At 38.3% G+C, this 19,355-nt stretch overlaps 1 protein-coding gene across 1 annotated transcript in view; it reads right to left on the bottom strand.

Moving 5' to 3' along the window:
• Positions 1–19,355, bottom strand: part of LOC150077313 (uncharacterized) — a 123,593-nt gene that overhangs the window by 29,628 nt on the left and 74,610 nt on the right. The window lies entirely within an intron of this gene.

Here is a 19,355-nt window from a genome sequence, read left to right as displayed (position 1 = left end):
GTAATGTAAATACTGGAAAAACAAAAGTGAGAGTTGAAGTCTCTTATAAACCAAATGAATGTGAGTGATGAGTGGGCCAGCAAATTAAATTATCTTATCACAGGAGATTTTAACCTTCCGGATGTTAATTGGAACTCATGGGTTGGTAGCTCTCTCACTAGAAAAACATTACTCAATTCATTGGATTGCTTTCTATGCCAACATGCTAAAGAGGTAAGAACAGAAAGCAATGTTCTTGATATAGTTATCAGCAGTGATTCATCAAGTATTAAGAATTTTCAGGTGGCAGTGATCACAGCATACTGGTGTGGGATTTCAGACAATAGTTATTTATTCAAAGAAATAACTACTGTAAAGAGTAAAATGGTTTCTGTCTTTGCAAAGGTGTTCTCAGTATTTTTTAAACTCTTTCCAGTGGGAACATCTAACGTTGTTAAAAAAAGGATATGCCAAAATGGAAAATCTTCAGAGAAGTAATCACAGAGGCCACTAAGCACTTTATACCTACTAAGAGATATTGTTCAAGATTTAGACTAAAATGGATGTAAGATGAACTTAGTGGCAGAATAGAAAAAATGCACATGGGATTATAAATTGTCAGAGAATACAAAGTCCTATAATAAATACAAAGTGGCATGCAATCAATTAGGCAGGCTAAGGCAGATTATGAGAAGTCTTTGGCTAAGAGTACAAAGAAAAGCAGCAAGGAATTCTTTGAATATGTTAACACTATAAGGAAAGGCTGAACTACACTGTTCCACTGGCCAAGAATGGTATAACTAACTGTTGGCGATCTAAATAAAGATTTTGCATCTACATTTTATGATGGATGCTTTTAGAGATGGAATTAGCAGAGGACTATCTAATGCTGACTTGGGGGCTAAATGACTTAAATAATAGAAACTAAGGTGGAAGAGAAATTTCTGCAACTAAAAGTGAACAAAGTGCCTAGGGTGAATGGAGTCTATCCAAACATATTAAAAGAAGCTGAAAAAGAGGTAGCTAAACCATTAGCCATCATGATGAGCGCATCCTTAACTTCAGGAAAAGTACTTAGGAACCAGAGTTGTGCATATGTATATTCATAAGGATGGTTCAATAGATAAAGTAACTACAGAACACTAAGTTTAACCAACACACCAGGGAAAATAATGGAATCAGTAGGTAAAGTAATAATGCAAGATCACCTTGATAGGAGTGGACCCATAAGGCAGTCACAGCAATGATTTATTAAAGGGAGATCATGCCTGACCAATCTGATTAATTACTATGAGGCTGTTACAAAGGAACTACAGCAATACCTCACTTAGCACAGCTTCAAACAGCACTGGTTTCACTATAACACAGTTTTCAATTAAGTTTAAGTTGAAAATTTTCTGTACATATTAAAACTCATTCAATAGCCTAGACACATACTCTACATATATGCTGCATTAAATTAAATTAAATTAAAAAATCAATTGAACACAATTAAAAATCAAGTAAAAAATTAAAAGAAGTTAACGGAAATATTGCAAAACGATTTTGCAATATTTTTGTTAAATTCTTTTAATTTTTTTACTTCATTTTTAATTGTGTTCAATTGATTTTTTTACTGTAATGTTATATTCGTTTTAATTTCTGGAGAGTGTCATATGGAAGTGTTCTATGTATCATATTGAGGTAAATTTCTCTTATTCTTTTACAAAAATTGTACCACATGTATGTTCTTGTTTATACTCCAGCACAATCATCAGGTCAGTGGAGTTAACAATCGATACAAATGTTAATCATATTTAGCAGTCACAAGCTTGAACCCCGGTCCACTCAAAGAGCGTGTGCTACTGCACTGCGCTCTTGACCACTCAGCTACGTCTATAGATCGAACAATGTGGTGTTAAAGCCAAGTTACTACTGTGGATAAAGGGATGGTTACGTGGTCATAGACCAAGAATGGTTATACAGGGCCACTGCCCTTCATGGACTAATGTGATGAGTAGGGTTCCAAAGTGGTTGGTACCTTACTATTTGGATCCCTTACTATTTTTAATATTTATTAATAATATTGATGTAGGTATTTCAAGTGTGATGTCTAAGTTTCCTGATGATACACAGGTAGGCCCAGTGGTTAATGACAGTAATCAAGGTATGCTTATTCATGTCCAGTTCCTCCTTAAATTTAATCAACCTATCAACTTCCACAATGACAGATGGAAGTTGGCTCCACCTATTAACCACCCGCTGGCTAAAGACAAATTTCCGCACACCTATTCTACAGCTGTCTTTCCTCAATTTGAATTTATGCCCCCTTAAGTTCATAATCTGAACAAGTGGAAGAATCTCATTAGAATTCAGCGTGTTCAACCATTCAAGGCCTTATACACCTCAATCAGATCACCTCGCAAGTGCCTAGTCTCCAGCCTCTACAATTTGTAGAACTTAAGCCTCTCTTGGTAAGAGGATCCCTTCATTCTTCTCACCAATGCTGCCCTTCTCTGTACACGCTCAAGCAAATCGACATCCTTCGTAAAATGAGGCCTTCAGAGCTGTATGCAGAGGGACAATCACCTCCTTTTCACTACTAGCAAAATTCCTGTATATCATTGACAAAACCCCATGGCCTGCTCTGGCAGCCGGTCTGCATTGCTCAGAAAATTTCATATCTGACTGCATTACTCCCAGGTCTTTTTCAATTTCTACTGCCCTAATTGTAGTACCACACAGTTGGTATGTTTCTCTGGGGTTACTTCTACCCATATGCAGTACTTTGCATTTGTCAAGGTTAAACTTCAGTTGCCACTTCTCAGCCCATCCTCCCAAATTTTCTAGATCATGCTGCAGTAGCACACTGCCATTACTGTCATTAATAACCTTGCCAACCTTTGTATCATCTGCAAACTTGGACACTAAACCTGATATACCTTCATTAATATCATTGATAAATATACTAAACAACAGTGGACCCAACACCGAACCCTGCGGGACTCCACTAATAGCATTAGTCCACGAAGAGCAGCACTCATTGATTACCACCCTCTGTCTTCTCCCACTCAACCATCCTTTAATCCATTGTAGCAACTTGCCCTTAATACCATTCTGCTCCAGTTTGTACGGTATTCTTCCTGCGCAACAGTGTCAAAAGCTTTCCTGAAATCCAAGTATATGATATCAAAATTATTTTTTGCATCCAGTTCCTTTGTAACCACATCAAAATATCCAATCAAATTTGTCAGATAAGACTTTCCCTTTACAAACCTATGCTGTGTCGGAATTATTGCTGCAGTCTTGTCTAGATGATACTGAAATGCATTTTTAACAGTGACTCCATTATTTTACCCAGAACAGAAGCTAAACTAACTGGTCTGTAATTACTCGTGTCACCCTTCAATCCCCCTTTGTGAATTGGGGATACATTTGCACATCTGCAGTCCGTAGAGACCTCTGCTGAGCCCAAAGATGCTCTCATAATTATGGCTAAGGGTTTGCTTACTTACTTTGCCGCCTCCTTTAATATAACTGGATAGATCCAATCCACCCCAGGTGCCTTTCTTATGTTCAACTTCAACAATTTCTCCTCCACTTTGTTCTTATTTATTACAAAATCATTAAGCACCCTGCTACAATTTGATAACCTTCTGTTATTTTCAATCCTTAATAACTTCTCATGTGTGAATGTAGATGCAAAATACTCATTCAGTTTGTTTGCTATCTGAGCAGGATCATCAACAGTCAAACTATCGATATCAAGTGGACCAATCTGATTCATCCTCTTCCTTTTAGAATTTATATAAGTAAAGAAATCCTTGCTGTTTTTCTTAGCATCCTTTACCAAAGATTTCTCGTAATCTGCCTTCACCTTCCTAATCTCCTTTGTGACTTGATTACAGACTAGCTTATATATGTGCCATAGGCTTCTGCGTCGCCTGATAATTTATATACATCCCACGCATTTTTCTTCTCTTCCACCAGTCTCACTAGTTCATTTGACAACCATTTAGGCCTAAACCTTGAACAATATTTCTTAATAGGTATGAAATGTTTAGTAGCTTCCACGATTAATTCCCTGAATGTTTCCCACTTAGAATTTGCTGTTGGTAACATCATCAGTTGATCCCACTGTATAGAATTTAAAAACTGATCATTTAAAAATTATCAGGTGACACTGAAGCGTATGGCACATATCAGCTGGTCTGTAATCAAATCACAAGGAGGTCAGGCAGGCAAAGGCAGATTACGAGAAATCTTTGGCAAAGGATCAAATTAAAATAGCAAAGAGTTCTTTTCTTGTGTAAACTCTAGATGGAAGGAGATGAATCAGATTTGTCCACTTAACATAGATGATTCAACTATTAATGATTCTGCTCAAGTAGCTGATACACTGAATGAGTATTTTACATCTGCATTCACACAAGAGGAGTTATTCAAGGAGGGGAATGCTAGAAGTTTATCCAACTTTAACAGGGAGCTAAGTAATTTTGTAACAGCCGAGAGCAAAGTGGAGGAAAAATTGTTGAAGTTAAACATAAAAAAGGCACCTGGGGCAGATGGAATCTATCCAATTATATCGAAGGACACAGCAAGGGAAGGAAGCAAACTCTAAGCCATAATTATGGGAGCATCCTTAGAGTCGGGGGTCCCCATGGACTGGAGGTCTGCAAATGCATCCCCAATTCAAAAAGGGGATGCAAAGGGTGACACAAATAATTATAGACCTGTTAGTTTAACTTCTATTCTGGGGAAAATAATGGAATCAGTGGTTAAAGAGGTGATACAGCATCACCTAAACAAGACTGCAGTAATAGTTAAGACACAGCATGGGTTTGTTAAGGGGAAGTCTTGTCTAACCAATTTGATTGGATACTATGAGGTGGTAACAAAGGAACTGGATGCAAAAAATAATTTTGATATCATATAGTTTGGATTTCAGGAGAGCTTTTGTTACTGTTGCACATGAAGACTGCTGTATAACTTGTAGCGGTATGGCAGAAGGGCAAGTTGCTGCAATGGATAAAGGGATGGTTAAGTGGGAGACGGCAGAGAGTGGTAATAAATGGACACTGCTCTATGTGGACTAATGTTATTAGTGGAGTCCCCCGGGGTTTGATGCTGTGCCCATTGTTGTTTTGTGTATTTATCAATGATATCGATGAAATATATATAAGCCTTAATGTCCAAGTTTGCAGATGATACAAAGGTTGGCAGGGTTGTTAATGACAGTAAAGACAGTATGCTACTGCAACAGGATCCAGAAAAGTTAGGCAGATGGGCTGAGAAGTGGCAACTGAAGTTTTAACATTGACAAATGCAAGGTACTGCATATGGGTAGCAGTAACCCAAGAGAAACTACCAACTGTGTGGTACTACACTCAGGGAGGTGGAGAATGAAAAAGACCTGGGGTAATTGTGCAGTCAGATATGAAGTTCTCTGAGCAGTGCAGATGGACTGCCAGAGCAGGTTATGGAGATTTGTCAATGATAAATAGAAATTTTTCTAGCAGAGACAAGGTTGGTTGATTGGGATTTATTTGACGCATCAGTATCTATGGCCATAGTTCACCAGAGACAAGGAGGTGATTATCCCTTTATAAGGCAATAGTCGGGCCTCACCTTGAGTACTGTGTACAGATCTGGAGGCCTCATTTTAGGAAAGATGTAGAGTTGCTAGAATGAGTACAGAAAAGGGCAACAAGATTGGTGAGAGGAACAAAGGGGTGTGCTTACGAAGAAAGGCTTAAGTTCTGAAGTTCAGACATCTGAAGAAGGAAGAAGCCGAGGGCACATAGATTCAAATTGAGGAAAGACAGTTGCAGAATAGATGTGCGGAATATTGCCTTTAGCCAGCAGGTATTTGATTGCTGGAACAGACTTCCATCTGTTGTTGTGGAAGTTTATAGCTAGATCGTAGGTATAGCTTAGCTTAATTTTTCAGCACTCACCTCATAGTAATCCGCTTAGTTGGTGGAAAGTTTTACCGCATACATAGTGGTTATAAGATTCTAATAACTTACGGGGATTATGGATTTAAAAACTAAGTTATGGGCTTTATAAAAATTTTTCTAAGAAAGGAAAGCGCACCTTCCATTCTATGGTTGCCTAATTAAATTAATTAAATGAAGAAAGATAAAAGCTAATAGCCGGGCACAAGTGACTTTCGAAATCGTCTTCAGTTAGCTATAGTGGGGGAGGAAAGAGAATCCTCCAACTAAGCAGATTACTATGAGGTGAGTGCTGAAAAATTAAGCTAAGCTATACCTACGATCTAGTCATTACATTACAGCACATAAGGACTCCTTAAAAATCAAGAATCAATTTAACACAAATCCTTTAACTATATATTACACCTCTTCCATATGCCTATCATTTCCACATTTTCCCCAATGCATTCAGATCTGCATGATGGGAAACTCCATTTCACAAAACTATTCATTAAATACTTTTCTGACAAACTCCACGTTACATTCTTAAAGAAATGTCTCACGTATGACATAATCCCCAATTTCGCTCGTATCTGCCCCAGATACAATTTCGAAATCGTCTTCAGTTAGCTATTGTGAGAGGGGGATGGGGGAAGAGAGCGCGCATGCGAGTGTGTTATATACGGGTTGGGTTCCCGAAATGCATTTCAGTGCACGTGGAAACTTAATACGTGCTAAATTCCAAATGGGGGAGAAGTTAGCGGGAATCTTTTTGTTTAATACATTAAGTAATGTATGGCGCTTAAACCACTCAATGATGAGGGCTTCGTTTTGAAGGATTTTATAGCTGAAATTTCATTTGACTACTGTGATGGCTGAATCGATGTGTGGGTTATGATTATAAGATTGGATGTGTTGTGTTAGTTCTATACTTGCTAAATTAGATTTGAAGCTATTAAAGTGGTAGTATGCACGCATGTTGGAAATTTTTGATGTCCCAAATTTTGCTGTTCTACTGCCTATGTAACATGCTTGGCAATCTGATTGGCATCTGATCAAATATATAATGTTGTTATGATCTTGTGTCCCATACTCGTGTGTTGTCTTATGAATTGAATTTGGAACTTAATTTGATATCTGTATTCTTAAAAATCTGTTGAAATCTTCTAGCATATTGTTGATGGTATGGGAGGGCAATAAGGGGTTTATGTATCTTATTCTTATTCACGTGGTTATTAATTTTGCATGGGTTATTAGTGTTATTATGGACTTTGGTGGCCCGAAGTGCCAAGCGATTCTGTGATCAAGTGACTTTGCTCTGAATTAGCGCTCTTTCTTGAAGTAGAAATCGTTTCCTTATTTAAAGCATTTATTAACACACAATTAAATAATCCATAGTAAAGAAAGCAACTTTACTATATTAAGAAGGAAAGCAACCATCTCTTTCCCTTTTATTTTTTGTTATATGTTAATTACTAGCCTCCTAGTGCTTGGTCACAGGGTGGCACTGCTCCTGCCTACACGTGGCGGGGCCGGTAACCTGGAAGGGAAAAGCTCTCCCTTCCAGGGCAAAATGGAGCGAACTGACTCCAATACCCAGGAATCCACTGGGTCAACAGACCCGAATAGAACTGATCCAAGATATGAGAAATCTAGTTCTTTCGGAGACGCCTCTAAGGCAGTCAGAAAAGGCGATAGAAATGACTCTGTCTCCACAAAGAGATTAAAAACTGACATTAAAGTTTTAATTGCTCCAACATATATTATTATACATTCAAATACTGAGAAAACGGTAGGGCAATTGTCACCCTTTCTCATACAAAAGACTCTTGAGAGTTATGTCGGCCCACAAAAACAAGTTAAAAGACTAAAATCAGGCGACATTTGGGTAGAAACGGCCAATGCTAAACTCCGAAAAATTATTACAAATGACAACCTTTGCAGGAATACCAGTAATAGTATACCCACACAATACATTAAATACCTTGAAAGGTGTCATTATGGAATGGGACCTTCTAAATGTGCCCAAAGAGGAAATTCAAATGGAACTTCAGGAACAAGAAGTCATCAGTGTTAAAAGAATTACAATTAAAAAAGAAGGGATAATCACCCCCACCAGGAATCTGATACTCACTTTCAACACCCTAAATCACCCAGATCAGTAAAAGCTGGATGTCTACACTGCAATATAAGACCGTATATCCCGAATCCTCTCCGTTGTTTCAACTGTCAGAAGTTTGGTCACTCACAGACAGTATGTAGAGGAAAATTAACATGTGCAAACTGTGGTTTGCAAGAACATGCCACTTCTACTTGCACAGCTAGAAACCATAAATGTGTAAATTGTAAAGGGGAACATACTGCATATTCAAGGGAGTGTGAAATTTGGAAGAAGGAAAAAATGATACAAAATTACAAAGCAGAAAATGGAGTTACCTATCAGGAAGCTAAAAAGGCGATTACAATAAATATAGCAAACAAACCTTCTTATGTGCAGATTACCACAATCAAAAAGGCTCCGGAAATTAAATTACCCAATTCAAAATGTTGTGGCACACAAAAGGATGTTACAACCCCCCCACCTCCCCAGGAGAATCCATCTCAGAATGGGTTTGTGAGTTTTACAAACCATCTCCATCACAGAAACAAGATAAGATTATCAATACTCCTTTATCTTTCCCACCAGATAATTCAGAAAATGTAAGAAGAAAAGCAAACAAAGAAAAGATAGGTAGTACAGGAAAAAAGATTGCAGAACAAATGGACACAGATGCAAGAAACCAAGGAGAGGAACCAGTTCTCGAAATCTTCGCTGAAGAAGAAATGGATACGGGTAGACCATATTTTTCAAAGAAAGGCAAAACCAAGGTAGACAAAGTTAAATCAGCCCCAAGGAAGCAATCCGAGGGAACATCTAACCCCAAATGACAGATACGATTATCCAATGGAACTGTTGAGGTTTTCGCTCAAACACTAATGATGTTATAGACCTCATCACCCATTACCACCCACTAAGTATCTGCCTACAAGAAACCTATTTAAAACCACAGGACAATAGTATAATCAAAAATTATACCACATATAGAAAGGATTGCAAATGAACGGAACAACGAGAGGAGGAGTTGCAATATTAGTTAACAGACATGTACCTTCCCAAACAATAGCATTGAACACACCATTAGAAGCAGTTGCAGCCCGTCTAGCAATAGGCTTCAACGTTACCATAGCCTCAATATATCTACCCCCTAATCAAGAATTCCTATTTAAGGATTTCAAAGAGCTGATCACTCAACTACCACCTCCATTCTGCATCTTAGGTGACCTAAATGGATATCACCCACTATGGGGCGATCCCAAAATAGATCAGAAGGGTAAGTAAATAGAAAAATTAGTTGTCGAGAACAACCTAATGATTTTAAATGACAGCACACACACACATATTTCCACCTTCCATCAAAAAGCAGTTCTGCAATAGACTTATCAATCTGTTCTCCAACACTGTTCCCAATGACTAAATGGAGCGTGCACGAGACTCCATTGAGCAGCGACCACTACCCCATTATTTTGAAAATAATGAAGAAAATGCCATGCCAAGCCAGTAGGCACCCCAGATGGAAAATATATGATGCAGATTGGGAAACATTCAGGTCACTAGCCAAGTTAGACTGCAACATTATTAAACGAGAATCAGTACAAACATCAGTAGCCTGTGTTACTAATAGTATGCTTCAAGCTGCGGAAAAGACAATACCTAAAACATCTTCTAACATTAGAATATATCCAAAACCATGGTGGAACAAAGAGTGCTGGGAAGCCAAAAAAGAAAGAAATAGAGCCTGGAACCTCTTTCGCAAAAATCCAAAAACAGACAATCTGATACAATTCAAGAGAGCCAGAGCTAAGGTCTGGAAAGTGCAAAAAATAAGCAAAAAAGCTGCTTGGATAAAATCTGCATCCACTATAACTATTTCCACACCAGCTACACTTATCTGGAAAAAGATCAGAAGGATGACAAACAATTCTCAATTAAACCCCTCTCCATTGCTAAATTGGAAGGGACAGTTGGTTACAAATACCTTAGATATAGTCAATGTGCTTGGTGAAAATTTTTCGAATACATCTGCTAATTGTGCATACCCCCACTGCTTTCAAAACGTACAAGAAAGAGGCCAAAAAAATAAAACTAAACTTTTCTAGCAATCAGTGTGAACAATACAACTTGCCGCTCACAGTAGCAGAACTAAAAAAAACTCTGCTACAGGCGAAATACAGTGCAGTCGGTCCTGATGAACTCTATTTTGCAATGATACAACAATTAGATGAACAGTCCCAATTAGCTCTGTTAGATCTATACAACAAAATATACCTTGAAAATTCTTTCCCAAACAAATGGCACCATACAATAATACTAGCTCTCCCAAAACAGGGAAAAGATCTATCAGACCCACAGAACTATCATCCCATAGCTTTGACTAGCTGCTTAGGCAAGATCTTAGAGAAAATGGTCAACAATAGACTAACATGGTATCTAGAAAATAATGATCTTCTCAACTCAGAACAATTTGGCTTTAGAAAAAAATCGCTGTACCTTGGATGTACTTATACAACTGGAAAATCAAGTAAGAAATGCTTTTCTCATGAAACAACACTAAGTCATGGTTAATTTTGATATCCAAAAGGCATATGATACCACGTGGCGATATGGTATACTTAAAAGGCTACATCAACTTGGCCTTAGAGGACATCTACCCCTCTACATATACAATTTCCTTAAGAATCAGACCTTCCAAGTTCAAATGAACAATACACTTTCCAATATATTTTATCAAGAAGAAGGGGTCCCTCAAGGATCTGTACTTAGTGCCACACTTTTTGCAGTCCACTTCAGCACAATAATAGAACAAATCCCAAACAATATCTTTACAACTGTTTATTCTGATGATTTCAGCATTTCTTATCAAGCGCAGCATATGAGGACAATAGAACGGCAGCGCCTCCGTAGCCAGGTGGGAAGGAGCAGCAGTGCGTAGCACACGCTTCTTGATTAGACTGGGGTTCGAGCCCGTCACCACCAAATACGGAGGATGCGGAAAGGTCAGGGAATGACGACCGCTTATCCCGGAGCAATATGGCCTTAGTTGCTAATGCTCCTAAAAACCAAATAACAACAATAGAACGGCAACTGCAAGTAGCCATTAACAGAGTCATAAAATGGACAGAAAGAAATGGATATAGAATATCAGTACAAAAGACTGCATGTATAAATTTCTGCAGAAAAAGGAATCTCCATCCTGACCCAGAACTCAGGCTGAAAGAACAGACATCCCAGTTAAAAATAGTGTCCGTTTTTTAGGATTAGTTTTTGACAAAAAACTGACTTTCCTAGAGCATATCAGTTAAATAAGAGTCCACTGTTTGAAGAAAATTAACATCTTGGGGAGCAGACAGGACAATCCTACTACGTTTATATCGCCTTCTCATTCGGTCTAAGCTAGACTATGGTGCCCCAGTCTATGACTCGGCAAGACCTAGTGCCCTGAGATGGCTCGACCCGGTACATCGCTGTGCACTCTGTTTAGTCCTTGGAGCTTTCCGCACCTCACCCGTTCAGAGCCTGTACGCCGAAGCTCAAGAACCTCCTCTGCAAATCAGAAGACAAAATCAATTACTCTCTTATGCAGCTAAAATAAAATCCTTACCAGACCACTGTCTACAGAAAACTCTTTTTGCTTCTGAATGGGAACAACATTATCAGCAACAACAAAGAATCAATAAACCTGCGAATGTGAGATTAAAAAACCTTCTTCTCAGTAGAGAGCTTAACCTAGATAACATAATTCCGCTGACGAAGCAGTCTACTCCACCATGGATAATCAGACAACCTTTATGTGACTTCTCCTTCCACATTTGGAGCAAACAAACCCTTTCTCATATAAACCATCAACAGCTGCATGCTGCTTATAAGGCACAATTTTCAGATTATTGCTTTCTATATACAGATGGATCCAAAACTGATTCTCATGTGGGAGCGGCAGTTTACTTTTCTGACATCACATTGACCCAAAAACTCCCAAAAGACATTTATACTGCAGAACTGCAAGCCAGTATGTTAGCACTAAACAAAATCGACCATTCAAGTTTTCAAAACAGCATAATTTTCACTGACTCCCGTAGTTCCATGATGGCAATACAAAATATCAGTTCGAACAAACATCCACTACAACAGCAGATTCAATACAGAATATCAAAACTCCTTCAACAACGTCGTAATATTAGATTTTGCTGGATCCCAAGTCATGTAGGAATACATGGTAACGAGCAAGCAGACAGAGCTGCCAAAAAAGCCAACATCCATTATTGTTTTCTGTATTTATAAATGATATTGATGATGGTATATCAAGCTTAATGTACAAGTTTGCAGACGATACGAAGGTTGGCAGGGTTGTCATGGACACTACTGACACTATGCTACTGCAACAGGATCTGGAAAGGTCGAGCAGATGGGCTGAGAGGTGGCAAATGAAGTTTAACATTGATAAATGTAAAGTACTACATATGGGAAACAGCAACCCCAGAGCAACGTATCAACTCTGTGGTACTACACTGACAGTGGTAGAGAATGAAAGGGACCTGGGGGTGGTTGTGCAGGCAGATATGAAGTTTTCTGAGCAGTGCAGACGGGCTGCAAGAGTAGCTCATGGTGTATTGTCGATGACATATACGAATTTTTCTAGCAGGGATAAGGAGGTGATTATTCCCTTGTATAAGGCAATGGGCAGACCACACCTAGAGTACTGTATACAGGTCTGGAGGCCTCATTTCAAGAAGGATGTAGAGATACTGGATGTAGAGTACAGAGAAGGGCAACAAGATTAGTGAATGGAACAAAGAGGTGCTCTTACGAAGAAAGGCTTAAGTTTTGCAAATTACAGTGTCTGGAAACTAGGCACCGGTGAGGTGATCTGATAGAGGTGTATAAAGCCTTGAATGGTTTGAGCATGCTCAATGCTGATGAGATTCTTCCTCTTGCTCAGAATAATCACCTGAGAGGGCATAAATTCAAATTGAGAAAAGACAGATGTAGGATAGACGTGAGGAAATTTGCCTTTAGCCAGCGGGTGGTTGGTTGGTGGAATAGACTTCCATCCCTTGTTGTGGAAGTTGATAGCCTAAATAAGTTTAAGGCTCAGCTGGACAGGTATTTCGAACGAACAGAGGGGTGAAGTGGAAGTGGTTATTTTTTATTTACAGTCCATTCCGGTTAATTGGGACACATTGGGACTAGTGCATTTTGACCCGATTAAGCGGCTGCCCCAATTATCCGAAGTTTCTCGTAAATAGTTAAAAATACAATGTACTCCCCCCCCCCTTTACAATTGGTTCACTGTTCAATCAAATCACGTTACGATGGAGTCACCATTGTAAAGTACCGTTCACTATACGATGTATAATAAGCGCCAGTCATTGTGATCACGTTTGTGAATTGAATTTTAATTCTATTAAACAGTGATTCTAATTAGTAAAAATTAGAGCAATATTATCCAGAGGCTATAAAAGTAAAGATATATTAAGTACAAATTTACCCTTTATTACCTTACCAATTAAAAAATTAAATGATATGTGAAATTCAGAAGAATATACGATATAATCGGAAGAATTAATACGTACTGTAATATGTACATACTAACTAAACTAGTTGACATTTCTGTTCACTGTCATTTGTGGGTGGGGGTTAAAATTTAAAACAGTAAAAAGATAAGCAATCAATAACAAAGAACACCGCACACACACACACACAAATTGCAAGTAACACGATACGCGCAAGTGAGAACGGAGTAACAAATTACGAAGCTTTAAAAATAGGAATGAAGAGAAGATTATGAAAATTATTTTTTTATATGATTGAAGATTTCATGGAAGTGTAAACACATTTTACCATAATAACCCACAGAATTCCAGCTGTCGGTATTATCGCAAATTCAATAAGATCGAGTTTACTATCAGTTTATGACAGATTTCACTAACACAAAAGCCCAATAAACAGGTGACTGCTAATTGTTTTTATTGTTTTATGGTTGTGACCTCCAGAAATCCGACCGAACCACGTGGTAAGGTCGGAGACAATCGTAGAGTAATCTCCAGTGCTGAGGTCTCCTGCCCCGATTAAACGGCATTTTGTCCCAATTAAGCGAAGTAAACCCTGGCTATTTTCGCGATTGGTTTCTGTTTTTTAAGATTTGCCCCAAATAAACGGCTGCCCCGATTAACCGGTGGCCCAAATAACCGGAATCCACTGTATTTATTTTTATTTTATTTTATTTTTTTTTTTTTTTTGGCTGATGCTGCATAAGCTTGCTTTGTTGCATCAAATGCCTCTACTAATGCTAATCAGAATTTATCCCTTTCTCAGACTACAAACACGTTTTTGATCACAGTGGGATACATCACTGGCAGCAGCAATGGCAAGTACTTACCACTAACAAATTGCATCAGATTAAAAGATTACTCCAACCATGGAAATCCAACATTCAGAAAAATAGATGCGATGAAGTGATACTTGCTAGGTTAAGGATAGGACATACGCATTTCAGTCACTCTTATCTTTTGCGAGGAGAGGATCCCCCCCTATGCCCTATCTGTCACACACAACAAACAGTAGAACATGTACTGATTACTTGTCCAGCTTTTGCAGATGAGCGCCAAAACTCCTTCAAAAAGTTAAACAAACATCACTCCCTCACTCTCAAAACCATGCTGGAAGATAGAAAAAATATAGCAATGTTTTTCAGTTCCTCAAGAAAATAAATTACTATAATCAAATATAAAACTAAATATTATCTCTAAAGCAAGCTATAGTCATTCTCTGTTATTATTAGCAGCAATGTACGAATTAGAACAAAACCGTTATATAAAATCTTACAGGCGCATTTTAGCCACAGTAGCTCTTGCGCCAAGAATTCTTAAATCAAATCAAATCTTTTATTAGTTGTAATGGGTATTTTCTGTCGATGAATTTTTTGGTGAGGTATTGCAATTCTACAGATAGGTCTGTTTGTGTGTGACTATATTTTACAGCATTGTATATCTGGTGGTATAGAACTGCTTTTTTGATATATAGAAGGTGGTGTGAGTGGTAAAGTAAGAATTTACCTGTATGTGTGTTCTTTCTGTATATTTTAGTGCCTAAAGATGTACTTATTTTGTATATGGTGAGGTTTAGAAAATTAATTTTATTATAGGTTTCTAGTTCGTGGGTAAATTTGAGTCTTTCATGTGTTGTATTAAAAGTGTTCAGTAAAGTATCGATGGTGGTTCTGTTGCCTATTAAGAGGACGTCATCTGCATATCTCATGTATAGTTTAATTCCTGGGGGAAAGGGTTGGAGTATTTTTTCTTCAATAGAAGCGAGGTAGATTTTGGATAAAGAGGCGGAGAGGCCCATGGGAAGGCCGAAAATTTGTTCTTAGATGTTATTTTGGAATTTAAATTGTTTGGCGTCAAGTAACAGTGATGTGAGTTCTAAAATGTCATTAATGTTTAAGTCGGTACGTTTTGTCAAAGTGTCATCTTTAATTAATAGTTCTTTAAGAGCCAGTAGCATGGATTCGATGTGTACATTTGTGTATAGGGAGATAACATCGAAGGACGCGAGAATATCGTTTTCAGATATGGTCATGGAAGTTATACGTTCATGAACCGAGAAAATCTCATTAAAGGTGAAATAATTTTGACGAGGAATATGGATAGGTTAGCATAGGCAAACTGTTTATAGGAAACGATGGGCCTTAAAGGATAATCTTGTTTATGGAGTTTGACTATTCCAAAAATGTGTGGGAGAATGTTACTGCGTATGCCTATTTGCTGGAGGGTGTGTAAATTAATTTGTTTGTTGGCTCTGAGTCTTCTTAGGATCCCATCAAGTTTATTTTTAAGTTTGTTAATGTTAAACGTGTTGCAAGCTCAGTATGTCGTTGAATCTGACAGGATGTGTAACATTTTCTTTATATATGTGTTTTTGTCCATGATTGTGATGGTATCGCCTTTGTCTGCCTTTTGTATTATAATGTTCGGGATTTTCATAGTCTTGTATGTGGGTTAATTGTTGTTTGTGAATATTAGGTTTACTAGTTAATTGGGAGTAAAAAACAGCATTGGTTTCATGTATGATTCGATATTTATCTGGGTGGTTATCAAGTTTAGTTTGTATTTCAATCATAGTGTCTTTAACTGGGTAGTGGTTGCTGTTAATGGCGAAATTGAATCTGTATTCTAGACTGGCAAGTTCATTAGGGGAAAATGTTTGTGTAGAGATGTTAACAACCGAGTTGTTGGGGATTTTTTTGTGTCTCCTGGTGAGTGTATCCCATTTCTTGGAGTGCTTTTGTGTAATGTGATTTAAAGTTACCTGAATTCGTGTGTTGTTCTGTTGTACGTAATTGTACCAAGTCATGGGGGTTAGTTCTCTTTTAAGTTTGAATTTGAGGGTATGTATTTGATCTAAAAGGAGATATTTTTCTCTGTATCTTTTCCATAATTCGGCTTTAATTATGGCAATAGAGGCTTGGTGTATGATAAAAGGGTATTTTTTAACAGTGTTTTTGGTGCAGATACAAGCGAAATTGGGGATTATGTCATACGTGAGACATTTCTTTAAGAACGTAATGTGGAGTTTATCAGAAAAGTATTTAACGAATAGTTTTGTGAAATGGAGTTTCCTATCATGCAGATCTGAATGCATTGGGGAAAATGTGGAAATGATAGGCATACGGAAGAGGTGTAATATATAGTTAAAGGATTTGTGTTAAATTGACTCTTGATTTTTAAGGAGTCCTTATGTGCTGTAATGTAATGACTAGATCGTAGGTATAGCTTAGCTTAATTTTTCAGCACTCACCTCATAGTAATCTGCTTAGTTGGAGGATTCTCTTTCCTCCCCACTATAGCTAACTGAAGACGATTTCGAAAGTCGCTTGTGCCCGGCTATTAGCTTTTATCTTTCTTCACTTAATTAATTTAATTAGGCAACCATAGAATGGAAGGTGCACTTTCCTTTCTTAGAAAAATTTTTATAAAGCCCATAACTTAGTTTTTAAATCCATAATCCCCGTAAGTCATTAGAATCTTATAACCACTATGTATGTGGTAAAACTTTCCACCAACTAAGCGGGTTACTATGAGGTGAGTGCTGAAAAATTAAGCTAAGCTATACCTACGATCTAGTCATTACATTACAGCACATGAGGACTCCTTAAAAATCAAGAGGAAGTTTATAGCTTAATTAAATTGAAGGCTGAACTAGACAAACATTTGGGGTGACCGGATGGGTGAAATGGGAAGGTTTTTTTTTTTGACTGATGCTGTATAAGCTTGCTTTCTTGCATTATATGCCTCAGGTAATGCTAAAGGTGCTCGCATAATTATGGCTAAGGGTTTGCTTACTTCCTTTAAATATAATTGGATAGATCCGATCTACTAAAGGTGCCCTTTTTTATGTTAAGCTTCAACAATTTCTCTTCCACTTTTCTCTCAATTATCAGAAAATCATTTAGCATTTCCTCCCCCACTAAAGAACTCCTGCATGAATGTAGATGCAAAATATCTATTCAGGTTGTCAGCAACCTAAGCAGGATTGCCACCAGTTAAATCATCAATATCAAGTGGAGCAATGTGATTCATGACCTTCCTTGTAGTGATTACATAAGTAAAGATATCTTTGCTTTTTTTTTTTTTCCCCATCCTTTGCAAAAGAATTGTCATATCTGCTTTGGCTTGCCTGATCTGTTTTGTCACTTGATTGCAGAGTAGTTTATATCTACCATAGATGTCTGATAATTTATATGCATCCCATGCACTTTTCTTTTTTGCCATGTGCCGCCATTGTAGTTAATCGATATGGAATAACGTAACTACACCAATGAGCCAAAACATGACTAGCGAATTGTTATGCATATTGAAGCAACTGCAGGTGAAATACAATGCGTGCATGGGCTGGGACACAGTATAAAAAACACCTGATACTGAGCATCATTAATCAGTGTTACTCTTGTTCTTCGGATAGGAAAGGCAGCTGACTTAAGCAAGTTTGACAAAGGCCAAATTGTAATGGCCAGACCAATGGGTCAGAGCATATCTGAAACAGCACGGCTGATGACCATGGCTCATCGATGCTTGAGGTGAGCGAATTCTCTCCCGGATGGTACGTAGCAACAGAAGGGTGACTTTGGCACAACTTGCCGGTAACTGGAATGCTGGTGATGGGAGTAATGTGCCACAACACACAGTACATCGAACCCTGCTGGAAATGGAGCTGCGTAGCCACAGTTCACTCCGAGTGCCCATGCTAACCATGATTTACCGGCAACAGCGCCTACAATGGGCACATGAGCATCAAAACTGGACCTTGAGTGATTGGAAGAAGGTCGTCTGGTTCGATGAATCATGTTTCCTGTTACACCACGTGGACGGCAGGGTACGTGTGGTTTACCTGGGGAAGTGATGGCGCCTGGATGCACTGTGGGACGAAAAGAAGCCGGTGGCGGCGGTGACATGCTTTGGGTGATGTTCTGCTGGGATACACTGGATCCAGTCATCTTTGTACTGGGCACTCTGACGTCCACCACCTACCTAAACATCATTGCTGACCAGGTACACTCTTTCGTGGCAACAGAAATAATGTACTATGCCACACTGCCCAGATTGTTCAAGACTGGTTCGCGGAACCTGAGGAAGATTTCCGGGTATTGCTCTGGCCTCCAAATTCCTCAGACATCAATCCCATCGAGCATCTGTGGTTTGTGTTGGAACAGCAACTCTGATCTGTGGCGTCTCAACCACGGAACTTACAGGAGTTAGAGGATCTACTGGTTACGTGTTAGTACCAGATACCACAAGAGACATTTAGAAATCTTGCAGCATCCATGCCTCGCCAGGCCCGAGCTGCTTTGGCTGCACGGCGAGAACCAACATCATATTAGGTAGGTGGTCACAATGTTTTGGCTCATCGGTGTATATCTTGAACGTGATAGCATAAAGTATAACGTAAAACTAGATATTGTAATACATAGTATTGTATTAGGAATCTGTTAGCTTAGCATAGTATTGACAATTGTAATAGATATTGTAATACGTAGTACTGTATTAGGAATCTGTTAGCTTAGTATAGTATTGACAATTAATCAATTAAATTTATAAATCTTATTGATTTTTATTGTTAATTAAATTCTATTTAAATGGAAATCATGCCCCAGACTGGAGCAGCAAAGTATTCAATCCTGCCCAGACATGAGAGGAGGGGGTATATGATGAGAGCCTTGTCAATCAATTCAGCCCTGGAGAGAGAGTGTGAAAGGCTCATGGGGTAGAATTTTTTTCAACATGGTCTGTGCTTGTTAACAGGTGCGATTACTTCTACAAGGATGGGATACACTTAAACAGAAAGGGTGCAAGAATATCTGCTGATGC

Source organism: Mastigoproctus giganteus, chromosome 12 (assembly GCF_048544385.1).
Source record: "Mastigoproctus giganteus isolate SK-2022 chromosome 12, ASM4854438v1, whole genome shotgun sequence".
In the NCBI taxonomy this organism is placed as follows: Eukaryota; Metazoa; Arthropoda; class Arachnida; order Uropygi; family Thelyphonidae; genus Mastigoproctus; species Mastigoproctus giganteus.
The sequence above is the reverse complement of the archived record's forward strand: the minus strand, read 5'-3'. Positions and strand labels throughout refer to the sequence as shown.